This window comes from Saimiri boliviensis, chromosome 11, assembly GCF_048565385.1.
Source record: "Saimiri boliviensis isolate mSaiBol1 chromosome 11, mSaiBol1.pri, whole genome shotgun sequence".
NCBI lineage: Eukaryota > Metazoa > Chordata > Mammalia > Primates > Cebidae > Saimiri > Saimiri boliviensis.
In genome coordinates, this window is record NC_133459.1 from 35,287,725 (window position 1) to 35,303,604 (window position 15,880).

Genomic DNA, 15,880 nt, shown 5'->3' on the forward strand with positions numbered 1-15,880 from the left:
TTGACCAGGATGGTCTCGATTTCTTGACCTCGTGATCCACCCGCCTCGGCCTCCCAAAGTGCTGGGATTACAGGTGTGAGCCACCGCGCCCGGCTTATTTGACACATCTTTGAAAGAGCATATAGTTGGGTCCCGATTTTTAAAAACTTTTAAAATTGGGGCGTTGGGATCATTTATATGTAATGTGATTATTGACGTGGCTAGGTGTAAGTTTACAACCATGTGATTTTATATTTGTCCCATCTACTCTTTGTTCTCCTTTTTATCTTTTTTGCTTTCTTTTGGGTAAAATGAGTATTTTTAATGTTTCCAATTTATTTCTATTATTGACCTATTAGTTATAACTGCTAATATTATTATTTTAGTGGTTATTTTAGGGATTATAGTGTGGATCTTTAACTTATCACAGTCTACTTTCAAATAATGTTATACCACTTCAGGTGTAGTGTAACAATCTTTCAATAGCACGTCCCTGCTTTTCCTCTTTCAGTCATTATTGTATTGTTGTCATACATTTAATTTACATATAAATAAAATAAACCAGCTGGGTGTGGTGGCTCATGCCTGTAATCCCAGCACTTTGGGAGGCTGAGACGGGTGCATCATTTGAGGTTAGGAGTTCAAGACCAGTCTGGCCAATATGGTGAAACCCTTACTCTACTAAAAATACAAAAATTAACTGGGTGGTGGTGGCGGGCACCTGTAATCCCAGCTACTCGGGAGGCTGAGGCAGGAGAATCTCATGAGCCTGGGAGGCGAAGGTTGTGGTGAGCCAAGATTGTGCCACTGCACTTTAGCTTGGGTGACAGAGGGAGACTCCGTCTCCAAAATAACAACAACAAAACCAAAGAAACCCCACAATATATATTGTTATCGTTGAGGTAGTCAACTATCTTTTAAAGTGCTTGAAATAATAATAAAACTCATATTTACCCACGCAGTTACCGCTTCTGCTGCTTTTTATTCCCTGGATCCATATTTCCCACTGGTATCATTTTGCTTCTGCCTAAAGCCTTTCCTTTAATATTTCTTCTAACAAAAGTCTGTTGGTGATGAATTCTTTATGCTTTGTCGACCTGAAATAGTCTCATTTTGTTTTTGTTTTTGAAAGACCATTTTGCTGGGTTTGGAATCACAGGCTGACCCCCTAACTTGTTTTGGATACTCCAGTCACACATATATTAGGTTGCTTAATGCTGTCCCTTGGATCATTGATGTCCCCTTTTAAAAAATTTAATTTTTTGCTGGGTGCAGTGGCTCATGCCTTTAATCCTAGCACATTGAGAGGCAGAGGCGGGTGGATCAAGGGAGCCCAGGAGCTGGAGACCAGCCTGGGGAACATGGCCAGACCCCATCTCTACAAAAATACAAACAATTAGCTGGGTATAGTGATCTGTGCCTGTAGTCCCAGCTACTCAAGAGGCCAAGGTGGGAGGATTGCTTGAGCCTCAGAGGTGGAGGCTGTAGTGAGCCGAGATTGCACCACCACACTCCACCCTGGGCGACAGAGTGAGACCCTGCCTCAAAAAAAAAAAAAAAAAAAAAAAAATAAGAGTTTTCTTCCTGTGTTTCATTTTGGGTAGTTTCTGTTGCTATGTCTTTATGTTCACTAATCTTTTCTTCTGGAATGTCCAATCTGCCATTCCTCCCATCCAGTGTCATGTTCCCTAAGATTGTGTTTGATCTCTGTAAGTTTGATTTGTGTCTTTTTTAAAAAATGGTTTTAAAGTTTTTTATTTTTTACAAATATACTAAAGAATCATGCGTTGCTGCCAGCACTGGATGCAATCCGGGGCCACAGGTTTGCACACTCCTTTGCTACTGGTCCTGTAATGGCAGAAGCTTTCATCTCGCCTTTATTGTTCACTATGACCCCTGCATTATCTTCAAAATAAAGAAACACGCTATCTTTTCTCTGGTATGACTTTCGTTGTTGAATGACCACTGCTGGATGTACCCTTTTTTCTGACCTCTAGTTTGCCTTTCTTGACTGTGGCCATCACCATGTCACCGACACCAGCAGCGGGCAGTCTGTTCAGCTGTCCCTTGATCCCCGTCACAGAGATGATACACAGGTTTTTGGCTCCTCTGTTGTCAGCAGAGTTGATCACAACTCTTACTGGAAGACCCAGGGAAATCTGGAATTTCGCACCAGAGGACCCACCATGTCCTGGCTTTGACATCTTTGAACGCCGGAAAGCAGGAAAAAAAAAAAAAAAGCGATTTGCGTCTTTTTAATATCTCAAATGCCTCCGCTTAATTACTGTTATTAACATCTACGTAAATTCTGAGTCAGTTTCAATTAATTAATTAATTTATCTTCATTATGGAACATATTTCCCTGTTTCTTTGCATACCTGATAATCTTTGATTAGATTCCAGACGTATATTTGCATTCCTTTGGATACTCCAATTACATATACATTAGGTGTGCTTTATATTCCTGGTTATTTTTGCATTTCTACAAATATTCTGAACTTTGTTCTGGAATACAATTAATTTATTTGCAGGAAGAGTTTGATCCTTTTAGGTCTTGCCTTGAAGATTTGTTAGGTGGGACCACAGCAGCATTTAAATTTGGGGCTAATTCTTCCTCATTGTTGAGGCGAGCATCTTCTGAGTATTCTACCCCATCCTGCATTCATTCTGAGGTTTTCTAGACTTGGTGAGAACAGATGTTATTCCAGGCCTTGTGTGATTGCTGCGTACTGTTTCCTCTATACCTCTGGAGGATTATTTGTTCAGCTTTGGGTATTTTCCGTATACACCTGCGCTAATTAGTACTCTGATGAATATTTGAGGGGGACCCTCGGCAGGTGTCCGGGGTTCTGGCGCTCTTTGTAGGTCTCTCCTTTTGAGTGCCCTGTCCTGCAAATTCTAGTTGTCTTCGTCTCCCTGGACCCCTAGCTCTATCTCCTCCATTTAGGACGTTTTCCAGGCTCTCCTTCTATTCCCGCTTCCTGTGATGCAACCTAGAAACTCTACCAAGACAACAAGCTGAGATGATTTTAGGCTTCGCTTTGTTTGTTTTCTGTCTCTAAGGGATTCTATCTTTTGTTTTCTGATGTCCAGTATCTTGAAAACTGTTGTATTATATATTTCGTGTGTGTTTTATTTGTTTCAGGCCAGAGGATAAATTTGGCCTCTGTTAGTTTATCTCGGATGGAAGTAGGTGTCTCTCTCCATGGCTTTAAGCGCCATCTCTATGGTAATGACTGCCAAGTTCACCCCTGAACTTCAGGCTCCTATATCCAACCTGGGGTAGTCATGGCCGGCACCTCAAACTCACCGTGTCCAAAACGGAACTTTTCATCGCCCCCTCAGCAAATCTCTCCTTCCTGCCATCCCCATCTCAGGAAACCTCACCTAGATGTTCAGGCAAAAAACCTCGGACCTATCCTTTCGTCCTCTCTTTCTCTCACATTCTCGTTCACTACCTCAGTAAGTCTTTTTGGCTTGAACGCCAAAACGCATCTCAAATCTGAGACTCTACCACTGGTTAAAGCTCCCATCATTGTTTACCTGGAACCTTGCAATTGCTTGCTTGCTTTTCTTTTCTTTCTTTCCTTCTTTCTCTCCCCTCCCTTCCTTCTTTCCTTTCTCTTTCTTTTTCTTTCTTTCCTTCTTTCTTTCTTTCCTTTCTTTGATGGAGTTTCCCTCTATCGCCCAGGCTAGAGTGCAGTGGTGTGATTCTGGCTCACTGCAACCTCTGTCTCCTGGGTTCAAGTGATTCTCCTGCCTCAGCCTCCTGAGTAGCTGGGCTTACAGGTGCGGCCATCACACTTGGCTAATTTTTTGTAGTTTTAGTAGAGATGGGTTTCACCGTGTTAGCCAGGGCGGTCTCCATCTCCTGACCTCATGATCCACCTGTCTTGGGCAATAGCTTTCTAACTCTGAACCAACTGCTTTCATGCCTCGTCCCTCCTGCCATCTGTTTTTCCTTCAGAAGCCAGTAAGCCCTTAAAATTTTTAGCCCCTCATGATTGTTCAAGACCCTCCACTGGCATCCTAACACAGCTTAGAACAAAGCCCCGGATCCAGGTCACAGGGTACAGAAAGGACCCTACCTGCCATGGCCTCCACCCCGTCTCTTGCTCACTCCAGGCTGACCACCCAGGCCTTCTCCCTGTCACCTGAACATGCCAAGACCCTCCTGTGCCAGGGGCCACTGCCTTTTCCAGGGCCAGAGTTGCTTCTTCCTACACATTTCCCTATCTCTTCATCGATCTCAGCTCAAAGTTACCCCTGCAGAGAGCCCTCCCATAGCTGTCTGATCTAAGATCGCTCCCTGCTGCTGCCTCTCTCTACTCTGCTTGGTTTCATCATAGAACTTCTCTCCACCTGACACACTACAGATTTACTTGTTTGTGTATTTATTGTCCGTCTCTCCGTGGAATGTAGGCCTTATGAAGGTGAGGGCTTTGTTTTGGTCACTGCTGGGTTCCCTGTGCCTAGAACAATGCCTGGCATACAGTAGGTGCCCAATGAAGTAGATTGAATGAATGAATGAGTGAGTGCTCTTCTTGGCCACTGGGTACAATTGACTGGCTATGTGACTCTGGACAAGTCCTTTGCTATCTCAGGGCATTTTTTTTTTTTTTTTTTTTTTTGAGATGGAATTTCTCTCTTGATGCCCAGGCTAGAGTGCAATGGTGTAATCGTGGCTCACTGCAACCCCCGCCTCCTAGGTTCAAGCGATTCTCCTGTCTCAGCCTTCCAAGTAACTGGGATTACAGGCATGCACCACCATGCCTGGCTCATTTTTGTATTTTTAGTAGAGATGGGGTTTCATCATGTTGGTCAGGCTGGTCTTGAACTCCGGACCTCGGGTGATCCGCCTGTCTCGGTCTTCCAAAGTGCTGGGATTACAGGTGTGAGCCACCGCATTTGGCCAGGACATGCGTTTTTTAAGTGGGTGCTGGCTGAAAGCCCTAGGCTTTGCTGTTCAGTTTCCCACCGTACTAGGTGCCACACTGGAGCGGCGGAGCGGCTGGGCCGGATGCTGGCCATCTGGGGGCTGACATGGAGGCTCTGGGCTTCGGGTAGTCATGATCACCACCAGAGGGCGCTCGATGCTCAGATTACGGACCAGGGGCTACAGGTTGGTAGGCGTCACTGAGACTGGATTTAGAACCTGGGTATGACAGGTGTGTAAATGTGTGTGGGGAATGGGGAGGCATTTCTAGGAGTCCTGACTCTGGGGTTCGGGATGTGGAGTCTCAGTTCTGCTCCTCAGCGTCCATGCTTGCTCCCCACCCACAGACAGACCCTGGAGAAAGTTTTCACCTGTGTCTTCCTGGGGGATGGAAAAAAGCGGGTCCACCAGCATGGAAACAGTTTGGGGGGGTCTCAGTGGCTTTCCACATGCCCTAGATCCCCACATCTCCTTGTGGCTTTGGGTTAGACAAGTAACCCTTCTGGCATCACTGAGCACAGGGACCCTATTGTCCTTGGGGTCCCTCCAAGGAGCCAGAAACCCGGCAAACCTGGCCCAGCCTCTCGCCCCCCCTTTAGGTCTGAGCCCTTCGTGGCCCCTCCACAGATCAAGGAAGACCCCCTTCCCCAGACTGTCGCCTGTTTCTCAGGTTCCAAGGGCTCCTGTAGGGCAATCTCAGGGAGGAGTGAGGCGCTGCCTTCTGAGTGGAGAGGATCACCTACACGCAAGCTCATTTCATACTCTCAATTAGTTGCAGTGTTTTTGCTATTGACTCACATGCAAATGGGGATACTGAGGCCTGAAAAGTAGGAAAGACAGTGAGAGGTCACATATCAGCGTGTGGCATGTTTGGTTCCACTGCTCCCTCTGTTTTGGGTGTGCCCAATGCTCCTCTGCGCCATTCCCTGTCCAGAGTTATCTTTCCCAGTTCAAACACAGCCTCTGAGCCTCTGCCTGGAACATCTTTCCCCAAGATCTTCAGGTGCCTGGCTCCTTCAAGTCACCCAGGCAGCAGACCAGATGTCACCTCAGAGCAGACTTCCCTGACTTCACCCTGTCTCTCTCTAGCTCACCAGCTTGTCTTATTTCCTCTAGAGCACTTATCACCGTCTAAGATTCACCAGTTCCCTGGTTTCTAGTCTATGCTCTGTTTTATCCCACCAGAAGGAAAACTTCACTAGGACAAAGACTTTTCCTAACTTGCTCCCCAGTTAGCCACATTTCGCCTATGGCACAGAGTATGAGGAGACCCATGAGTATTGAGTGAGTAAGTGAGAAGAGGGAGAGTTGCTTGTCACCCGTGTGGGTCCCCAGATAAGGTCTCAATAGCACAGAGTCACACCTGAGCCCTTCCTGGAGGTCCAGGCTCCATGATGCTCTGGGGCGGCTGTGCCCACTTCTCTTTGGGGTTCTTACTTCCTTGTCTGCGGTTCTGACATCCCATGAGAGGGATGCCCCTCGGACAGGCAACCGTAGAGTATTTGATTTAAGAATAGCCAAAACCAAGATTTGAGAGAAGGAAGGAGGGGAGCAGTGGACCCTGAGTGTGGGCTCCAGCCTACCGTGGTCTGGGGAGTGAAGCTTCAAGAATCCAGGGTATGGCTGGCCACACCTGTGATGCAGAGGTGCTGATGCGTTTGTTTTTCAGAACTCAGGCTAAGTGTGGATATGGACCATCTAGCCACACCGACTACCCTTTGTGAGAGGGTCAGAGGATCTGTCTTGTTAGGAGCTGCAGAGGGAACCCACCTATGTGTGAGTGCCGAGTGCTCCTAAGAGGCCTCCCAGTGCCAGGAGTGCTGACTTGCAGGTTGGCTTGGTGACTGGGTGGAGAGCAGATGATGGAGGCAGCAGGAGAAGGAGTTGTGTTTCAGGCCAAGAAGATCGGGATTTGAATCCTGGCTCAGTCACTTCTGTGCTGTGTGACCTTGGACAAGTGACTTCCTCTCTCTGAGTTAGGAAGAAAGGAACTCTAAGAACTGTGCTTTCCTGGGACTAGCTCTGAAACTCCACCCTGTCGGGCTCAGCTTTTCTGTCTAGGGTTCCTGGTCACCATTCAAAGCCCAGTGTAAAGTGCCCCTCCTCTGGGAAGTTATATCTCCATCCCACACCTGGAGATTCAGGTTCTTCTTCCTCTGGGGTGTCTCTATTCTGCCTGTATCTACAGCACATTCGCGTTGTCTGTTTAGATGTCGGACCCCCTCCCATGACGCTGGAGCCCCCAGCAGGCTGCCCACCGGAACACACTGCCTTTTGGCAGGCTTTGGCGTGTGCAGCCAGGCTGGTGTGTGCGGATGGTGGGGAGGTCTCCACGCCTGGAGTCTTTCTGGAGCGTGAGGGATGGGTGCACTTGTTTTAATTCTCATCCATGCGGCTTGGTCACTGAGACCATGGCACTGCACTCTAAACTCAATTAGAAATTTAACAAACCTTATAAATCCTCCCCAGCCTGAGCCTTGTAAATCTCCGGAGCGGGGCGGCTTAGCACTTATCCATCTCCGGCTTAATGACCTCCCCAGCCTGGCCTGGGAATGATTCAGGGCTGGCGACAGGTCTAATTAGTGAGCGCGAACTGTAGCTCCAGTATACTGAGGAGGCAGTGCGTGCCTGGTCTCTGCCCGTGGTGTTAGAGAGATGCCCTCATCCAGCCCAGATCTTGGGTCACTGGCACATGGGAGGAAGGTGCAAGAAGGGTGTGACAAGTGTCTCTTTTGAGTGTGTGTGTGTGTGTGTGTGTGTGTGCATGTTTTTTTTTTTTTTTCCCAGACGCCCAGGCTGGAGTGCAGTGGCGTGATCTCAGCGCACCTCAACCTCCACCTCCTGGGCTCAAGTGATTCTCTGCCTCAGCCACCTGAGTAGCTGGGATTACAGGCATACACCACCATGCCCAACTAATTTTGGTATTTTCAGTAGAGACAGCGTTTCACCATGTTGGTCAAGCTGATCTCGAACTCCTGACCTCATGATCTGCCTGTGTCTGCCTCCCAAAGTGCTGGGATTATAGCTGTGAGCCACCGCACCTGGCCTTGTGTGTGTATTTTTGAGACAAGATCTGGTTCTGTTGCCCAGGCCGGAGTGCAGGGGCATGATCACAGTTTCCTGAAGCCTCAACCTCCCAGGCTCAAGTGATCCTCCTGCCTCAGCCTCCCAAGTAGCTGGGACCACAGGTGTGCACCACCACTCCTGGCTAACTTTTAAATTTTTTATAAAGACTGGATGCCACTATGTTGCCAAGGCTGGTCTTGAACTCCTGGGCTCAAGCAGTCCTCCCGCCTTGGCCTCCCAAATGCCGGGGTTAGAGGAGTGAGCCACCGTGCCTGGCCCTCTTTGATTGTTAATGTAGCCCTGTTGATGGTGTGTATCACAGGTCATTGTTCGGAGAAGGCTGTTGTGTGGCCTGTAACGTGATTGCATCAAGGGCCATGTGGAAGCCAAGCAGTCTCCTAGGAAGGCAGTGAGTTTGTGGGCATATCTGAAGCTCTGTTGCTAGCATGGGCAGTGAGAGCTTTGAGGGTGGGTTCTGATCTTCCAGGGCCTGAGAGAATTGTGTTCCAGAGACACACATGTGAAATCAAAGAGGGTCCAGTTAGCCCCGATTTAAGAGCTCAGGCTTCAGATTTAGTGAAAGGATGGATTTTTCAATCAAGCTGATTAGCCTTGTGAGATAGTGAGCTCCCTGTCAGTGGACAGACCATTTGGGATTCTCTACCATTAATGGAAGACCAGATGTGTGCCTCACCAGACACCAAATCTGCCAGTGCCTTGATCTTGGGCTTCTAAGCCTCCAGAACTGTGAGAAATAAATGTGTGTTGTTTATAAGCCCCTCAGTTTATGATATTTTTGTGATAGAAGCTCAAATGAACTAAGACATTGGGGGTGTGGGTTGGGTCTGAGGCCCTCCCTTTTTACTCATGACTTTTCCTGCTTAAATGCAGGAAGCAGACTGACATTGGGGTTGCCTGGGTGGAGACACTGGGGTGACAGATGCCCCCTCTCACCCCACCAGCCCCTCTGAGCCTCCCACCCCCACTCCCAATCCCAGAACAGTAACCAGGAGGAGGCCTGGGCAATGGGTTCCATCCAAGCCTCATCCTCAGTGGCGGGAAAGAGAAAGCTATATTTTTATCTGTAACTCAGGATGAATAAAAATTTAATTACACTGAAAAATTTAAATTTCATAAGAAATAAATATTAATCCTGGAGAGTGACTTTTGTGGGAAGATAACTTTCAAATGTCATCAATCTGGAGGTTTTGGGGTCTGAGAGGGAGGGGGAGCCTCCCATCAGGCTCTTGGTCTGGGCTGGGGGTCTCCACTCCTGAGACTAGGGGCTCAAGGGCTGCTCAGGTCTCCATCCAGCAAAGACCCACCTCTCCCCAGCTATGGGGGCAGCAGGGTGGCCACTGTGACGGCGTGATACCATCTTCTCTCCATTCCTGCCTCAGTCCCTGTCAGCTCCCTCCCTCTTTCAATGGCAATTCATCAGCTGCCATGCGCAGACATTTTTCTAGGTGCTGGGGACAGTGCAGGGAAGGAACCAGATGTCCTTGCCCACGTGGCACATAAGGTCATGTGAAGGAGGCAGAGATGAAACGAGGAGCCACCAATACCACTTCCCAGTGAATGCCTCTCTGCCTGGCACTAAACCCTGACCTCCGCTTGGTTTACTTGACGATCATTGTGTTTTGCTTTAAAAATTCAAGCAAAACGTGCAAATGTAAAGTGCACAGAACATAAGCCCACAGCTCAATGACTGATGATCGTGTGTATGAATGCGCACGCTCTGGGTTAAGGAATGTAACATCCGCTCCCATGCCGGGCGTTTGATGGAGGGGAAGGCCCTGCCTTGGGGACCTTCACAGACCGTTTGATGGATGATTCTTGCTGCCTGACCAGGGAGAGAATGATCTGGGGGTAGGGTGGCCTAATATTAGTTACGACATCTCAATACGTACTGAACATTTATCATACTCCAGGCGTGATTCTAAGTGCTTCGTGAGTATTAGCTCATTTAACCCCAACAGAGAAAGCCCCGTGAAGCCTGTACCGTTATCACCTGTTTCATTTTATCAATGAAAACACTGACACACAGAAGGTAAGTAACAAGTCCAGAGTCACCCAGCTGATGGGAGACAACCTGGTTACACCTGAGTCCTGGGCTTAGAGTCCTCAGGCTCTTCTGAATGGGAGAGCCCAGGTTTCGATTCCAGGATACTTGGGATCTGGTGCCCTGTGGAACCTCTGCAAACCTTTTGATATTACTCCTCATTCAACTTGAGATCTGTGTGGCCTTGGGCAAGTGTCTCAACCTTTCTGAGCTTCAGGTTCCTTCAAAAAGATTTGGAGAAATGGAGAGAAAAATCCCCATTCTGTGCCTCCCAGGGTTTGTATGGAAGACAAGAGGTAACAGAGGTGGATATTCTAACCCGGTCTCAATCCTGGTCAAACTAGTTCTAACAGGGAGCCCCTCTGGGCCACACTCTGTGCTGGGGCAGATGCACCAAGCTCGCTTGGGGAGGCAGGACCTGTTGTGATTTCCATGGACGAGGACACTGAGGTGTGGCACCAGGTTTCGGGAGGAGTCTGAGGAGGGTGAGGTGGCCACAGACACTTCCTTGAGGAGTGCTGGGTTAGTGAGGTGCTGCTCGGAGCGTGGGAGTGAAGGCAGAGTTTGGGGCTTGCATTCTTTTTTTTTTTTTAAGACTGAATCTTGCTCTGTCACTGGGCTGGAGTGCAGTGACGCGCTGATCTCGGCTCACTGCAACCTCCGCCTCGCAAGTCCAAGTGATTCTCCTGCCTCAGCCTCCCAAGTAGCTGGGACTACAGGCGTGTGCCACGATGTCCAACTAATTTTTCTATTTTTAGTAGAGATGGGATTTCACCATGTAGTCCAGGATGGTTTCGATCTCTTGACCTCGTGATCCCCCACCCCAGGCCTCCCTGAGTGCTGGGATTACAGGTATGAGGAGACTTGTATTCTAGTAGGGGTTGCACGTGAGCAAAGACACAGATGTGTGGATGCTGGGTTGGGGGCTGGGAAGGTATTCTCTGCTGGGCTAGGGTGAGGCCGGGCTAGATTCTGAGCTGGCTACCCCTAGCGGAATCACTTCTTCATTCCATAGATGCTAGAGCCAAGGCCATCCTGAGCTGGAGCTGCAGAGCCCGCGTCTGCCGGTGCGCCGCACCTGGGTGGAGGAATGGGAAAACAGGCCCAGGAACTTGGACTTGGCCTGGCAAATAAAGTCCTTGACTTTTGAACCTGAGACCAAGGGCAAAGCAGGTAGCTGGCCCAAGTGCCAGCTTGGGGCAGAGGGATGACGACAAGAGGGCCTTGTCTTGCAGTTGTTAACAGTGTGCCCGGCTGAGACAACCATAGTCCATGGGTGGCAAAAGGAGTGTAGAGGAGGCCGAGGCCCAGGGTCTGATTTGCACTTGAAGACCCTCCGTGGAGCTTGGTGCCAGAGACCTGCACCTCTCCAGGGACCAAATGGACCAGGACTCCTTAGTACTGGAAAATACCTTAGACTTTTATTTGGCTGGCCCGGGGCCCGGAATGACGGTTCTTTAGGCAGCAGATGGGAAATTCATCTTTTGCAGCAAAAACACCGGAAAGCTTCACTACTCCCCAAAGACCAGACTCAGACGCTAATATTCACATACACACATATCCACAGAAGGAAATGCATGCAGCCATCCGTGTACAATGTGCACGCAGACACGAGGGCTCACAGAGACACGTGTGCACACGCAGATGCTCGTACAAGGCGCCTGCACAACCACAGAGACACCGTCGTGTTCCTGCCTCCCTGGAGCCCGCTCTCCCGGCTGTGTTCTGCTGATGGAATGCTGTAATATTTTTCTATTAAATGTTGCATTTGTTGTGCCTTTTACTAGCTTCCCTCATTAAAAATGATATTATCCCCATAAATAAGCCAGTGTCTGAGAAGAGTGCCCGACTCCATTTCTCTTCCTAATTGAGACACTTAGCTTTGATTTGCATGCCGGCACGTACCGAACGGATTAATTTTCAATTAATGCTCCTGGGCGGGTGGCCACAGGCAGTGTGGGCTCAGGTAGGCTGGGAACAGGCACAGTGGGACCCGGCGCAAGGATGGGTGGGGACTGGGAGGACCCAGTGAGGCTTTCTCTCCAGCATTTCCTGGTCACGTGAAACAGGCCCCTGGGCTGTCTGGAGCTTTTTGGTTTTGTTCTTTGTGGGAAAGAAGTCCCTGGGTGGTCTCATGCATGGGAAGCACCCTAATCCTGTACCAGGAGAGGCCCTCAAACTCTAGCCCTTATCTAACAGAGGCCATAGGGTCTATTCAGTGCTTGGCTGCTATAGGCCCTATTTGGTGGGCCTGGCAGCGTTGAGTAAAACTGGTTATGGTGGTCTCACTTTTGTCCTATAACCACTTACGTGACACAGGCACTCAGCCTTGTCTGTGGCCCGGTGTGCAGGTGGCTGTGCTTGGGGCTGAGGGCCTATGTCGCATAAATGGTTAAGAGCCTGGGTTCTGTACCCAGACAGTCCTGGAATCACAGTTCTATTCTGTCACTTCTAGCAGGTGCCTTTAGACCACTTTATCTTCTCGAGACTTAGTTTCCTCATCTGCAAACTGGGGATAAGAAGATGAAGTGTCAAAAACGTTATGGAGAGTCAATGACACAATGCAAGTAGCACTTCACGCTCAACAGTCTTTGGCTCTCCTTCCTTTCCTTTCCTTTGAGACGGAGTTTCGCTCTTGTCTCTCAGGCTACAGTGCAATGGTGCCATCTCGGCTCGCTGCAACCTCCGCCTCCCAGGTTCAAGCGATTCTTCTGCCTCAGCCTCCCGAGTAGCTGGGATTACGGGCATGTGCCACCACACCTTTCTAATTTTTGTATTTTTAGTAGAGATAGGGTTTCGCCATGTTGGCCAGGCTGTTCCGGAACTCCTGACCTCAGGTGATCCGCCCGCCTGGGCCTCCCAAAGTGCTGGGATTACAGGTGTGAGCCACTGCGCCCCGCCTCTTCTTACACCTTTTCCTTTTCCTTCTTCTCTCCCTTCTTCTGCATGCCTATCCATAGGTGAATTCCCACCTATACCTGCCACTCTGTCTGCTCAGATCCTTTGCCTTAGACCTGTACCCGCAAAAGAGGAGCCAGCTTGCCCCACCTGGGGGCAGTGGCCACTGGGAGTCTGTACTAACGGCCTTTCCCATTGATGTCGGTGGGTCTGTAGTGGCTCAGGGTCCTGATATGCTTCTTGGTGCCCTGGGAAGGCCTCCACTCCAAGCCTGTGGTTCCTCTGGGCTCCAGCCTCCTGTGGTTTGGCCTTCTTGTGGAACCCATGTAAGAGTGAGCAGCTGTGTCTCCATCTCTGCTTGTTGTCACAGTCAAAGACACACCAGTTTGGGAGCCAAAAAAATGGAAAAATCACTTGAATGTTTATCAAAGTCTAAGATTCTGTTCATAACAAGCAGCATTGCATCTTTTTTTTTTTTTTTTTTTTTTTTTAAAGATGGAGTCTTTGGAGTCTTGCTCTGTTGCCCAGGCTGCAATGCAGTGGCATAATCTTGGCTCACTGCAGCCTCCGCTTCCTGGGTTCAAGCGATCCTCTTGCCTCAGCCTCCCAAATAGCTGGGATCACAGGTGTGTGCCACCATGCCTGGCTAATTTTGGTATTTTTTTTTTTTTTTTTTTTTTTGAGACGGAGTTTCGCTCTTGTTACCCAGGCTGGAGTGCAATGGCACGATCTCGGCTCACCACAACCTCCGCCTCCTGGGTTCAAGCAATTCTCCTGCCTCAGCCTCCTGAGTAGCTGGGATTACAGGCACACACCACCATGCCCAGCTAATTTTTTGTATTTTTAGTAGAGAGGGGGTTTCACCGTGTTGACCAGGATGGTCTCGATCTCTTGACCTCGTGATCCACCCGCCTTGGCCTCCCAAAGTGCTGGGATTACAGGCTTGAGCCACCGCGCCCGGCCTAATTTTGGTATTTTTAATAGAGATGGGGTTTTGCCATGTTGGCCAGGCTGGTCTCAAACTCCTGACCTCAAGTGATCCTCCCTCTTCAGCCTCCCAAAGTGCTGGAATTACAGGCATGAGCCACCACGCCCGGCCAGCATTTCATCTTAAAACGCTAATTTTTGTTATCATCTATTTGTCTACATAGCTAATTTAATTGTTATCTATCTGTCTATCTATCTATCATGCACAGCTGCTGTCCCTCAAACCTCTCCCCTCTTTGTCTCAGGACTCCCACAAACTCCTCCTTCCCACAAACCCAGCCTGTGCTGGCAATGGCCCAGAGGTTGCAAAATGGTGACTCAGGGGCCTATCTTGCTCACAGACATATCTTATTAGGTCTGAACCGTCTCACACATATTTATTTTGAAATAGTAGGTAACATAAAAAAGTGGATTTTTGGAAATAGTGGGTAGCATTGAAAAAGTGGGGACTTCCCATCGAGTGTAAACTTCTCACTTCACTTGAAGAATCAGCTCTGGCGACACGGGGCCACCTCACTCACTTAAGGCACTACCTGGCACCAGTTGGCCCCTGAGTGGGTAACCTTGTTCTTGTCTTCCTCTCCCTGCACCCCTCTAGGCCTGCTCACTTTCCCACATTTGTATTTTTTCTCGTGGCCTTTGTGAGGTCACCCCCTGAGCCCGAAGCCAGGGCAAGTTTCCCAGTTCTTCATCCCTGAGACTGGGGCTCCTCCTTCTCATCCTGGCTCCAGGACTTCTTCCCAGTCCATTTAAAAATTCTTCTCATCAAAGCTAACCATCCCCAGCTCAGAGCACTCTCATCAAAGCGAGAGAATTTTCCAGAACCAGCAGCTCTCTCTTCTAGATACAGCAACATCTGCTTTCCAAACTACAGTTTCCTCCCTTGCTGAGGCCACGGTTTCTCTTGAAGAAACCTATTTCCTAATGCCCTCTGCTCTTATATCATCTGAGCTGTCCTGCCCATCCTCACAGCCTCACTCATGGTGTGGCTCATGCAATTTCAGGTCATTGTCTTCTTAGGGGAACGCTGGGGAGATAGACAGCGGGGCCCAGTGGGCAGACTTAGGCCAGGCGACCTGGGTCCCAACCCTGGTTCTTCTGCTTAGCTTTGTGATGGTGAGGGACTTCTTCCATCTCTCTAAGCCTCAGTGTCCTTTGTGAAGCAAAGATGATAATACTAATGCTGCCTTACTGGGTATTGTGCCAGCGGAATGAGACAAAGCCTTAGCACCTTGATACTCGAGGTGTGGTCTTTGGACCAGCAGCATCAATATCACTTTGGTACTTATCAGAAGCACAGAAACTCAGTCCCCATCCCAGACCTGCTGAATCTGCATCCGCATTTCAAAAAGATGCTCAGGAGTTCCCCATGTGCGGTGAAGTTTGAGAAGATCTGTGTGAGTGTAACTCCTGGTATAAGGTAATGGGAGCTGTCATGATTGTTAGTCTAACAAGAATCCCTCATACTAAGGCAGAGAGAAGACTGTGGCTCCAATCCCGGTTCTGCAAATTAGTATTTAGTGCCCACTTCAGCCTCCTGCTCCCTATCTCTTAAAATGGAGATAATGGTGCCATTTCTTGGAGTTGATTTGAGAGTTAAATAAGATTAAGCAGAAGGTGCTTCAGAGAATTGTGGAAAGTGATCCTGAGATCTTGAAGCTCTGAAAACATTTTTGTACAAGTTTTATGTGCACTTCCTGCTATTGTTCCCACCTCACTTTATTTTTATTTTGCTTATTTTTTTAGAGACAGGGTCTTGATCTGTTGGCAGGCTGGAGTTCAGTGGTGCCACTGCAGCTCCCGCAGCCTTGAACTCCTGGGTTCGAGAGATCCTTCCACCTCAGCCTCCTGAGTAGCTGGGAGTACAGATGTGTGTCACCACATCTGGCCAATTTTTTGTAGAGATGGAGTCTTGCCATCTTGTCCAGGCTGGTCTCAAACTTCTGGCCTCA

General features: G+C 48.8%; 1 pseudogene; it reads right to left on the reverse strand.

Moving 5' to 3' along the window:
• Positions 1 to 1,759: 1,759 nt before the first annotated feature.
• On the reverse strand, positions 1,760 to 2,183 carry LOC101042008 (large ribosomal subunit protein uL14 pseudogene; annotated as a pseudogene).
• Between the last annotated feature and the right edge of the window lie 13,697 nt (positions 2,184 to 15,880).